At 43.1% G+C, this 1,381-nt stretch overlaps 1 non-coding gene across 1 annotated transcript; it reads right to left on the reverse strand.

The window, feature by feature from the left end:
• Window positions 1–556: 556 nt before the first annotated feature.
• On the reverse strand, window positions 557–693 carry LOC125912002 (U8 small nucleolar RNA). Its single transcript, XR_007454570.1, has one exon. It is a non-coding gene; the product is annotated as a U8 small nucleolar RNA (small nucleolar RNA).
• Between the last annotated feature and the right edge of the window lie 688 nt (window positions 694–1,381).

A 1,381-nucleotide genomic window follows, 5' to 3' on the forward strand; every position in this document is an offset into this window, starting at 1 on the left:
AGTCAGTTAAGCACCTGACTTTGGCTCAGGTCACGATCTTGAGGTCCTTGAGTTCGAGCCCCGCGTCAGGCTCTGTGCTGACAGCTCAGAGCCTAGAACCTGCTTCAGATTCTGTGTCTCCCCCTCTCTCTGCCCCTTCCCTGCTTGTGTGCTCTCTCTCTCTCCCAAAAATAAACACTAAACGTTTTTTTTAAAAAATAAGTAAATAAAATGAACATGAATTTCTAACTATAACTCCCAAGCCAGAAACCCTTAAAGGAAAATAATGGATATATATGAAGACATAAAGAGCTAAATAATAATAAAAATGATTTCTATATAACCAGAATAGTTGAAAGACCTGTGATAAATTATTTATAACAAAATTGAAAAAAGTTAATGCCCTTCTTATATAAAAAGCTTTTACAAATCAATAATTACGAGACGAACACCACAAGAGAAAAGTGGGCAAAGGATATAAGTAAACACTTTGGAAAAAGAATTGAACAGAATGCAAAACATGAAAGGAGCTTTACCCGTCACAGTAGCTACTGTCGTTGATTTTTTCCCAGGAAGAATCAAATAGATCAATCAGCATGTGGGAAGTCCTGATTGCATGCAGAGACTCTAATCACAAATCATGCAAACTTCAGTCATCATGTTCTAATCTGCCCTCCAAAACGTAGAACAGGTAAAGATTATCCAGCCTGATAATCCCTATGATTTTTTTTTTTTTTAATTCAGCCAGTATTCAGTTTTGGTGTGAGTGGTTTATTTATTTATTTATTTATTTATTTATTTTTATTTTTTGAGTTTATTTATTTTGAAAGAGAGAGAGAGAGTGTGTGAGCAGGGGAGGGGCAGAGAGAAAGAGAGAATCCGTGCCATCAGCATGAGACCTGACGTGGGGCTTGAACTCATGAACCATGGGATGACGACCTGAGTTGAAACCAAGAGTCGGACGCTCAACCGACTGAGCCACCCAGGTGCCCCTGGTGTAACAACATTAAATAGAATCTCAAATGTGTATATTCTTTGTTCACAGCAAGGGTAATTCCTCCACAGGTGGCTGGAATATGCCCTTGGCCGGCTGGGCCAGGTCATTCAGCTCCCATGGGTCTCCCCTCTCTCGGTGGTGGTAGAAGGGAGTGGGGCTTGTCTGCATTCTGCACCCTCCCTCCCTCCCCATCCCTTCCTTTCCAGTCCATCATACGCACTGTCCCAGCAGATCCCTTGAAGTCATTCTCAACCATTGCAAATTCAGGGGCTGGGGAGGCCAGTCGTTGCCCTGTGAAAAGAGCCCGAGTGTGGGCAGACAAAATACGCCCATTCTTATGACCCTCGCCCCAGACTGGGACTGGCGGACTGTGACACGCCTGGGACCCTCCGTTAATTCTCCACT

This window comes from Panthera uncia (assembly GCF_023721935.1).
Source record: "Panthera uncia isolate 11264 chromosome C1 unlocalized genomic scaffold, Puncia_PCG_1.0 HiC_scaffold_3, whole genome shotgun sequence".
Classification (NCBI taxonomy): domain Eukaryota; kingdom Metazoa; phylum Chordata; class Mammalia; order Carnivora; family Felidae; genus Panthera; species Panthera uncia.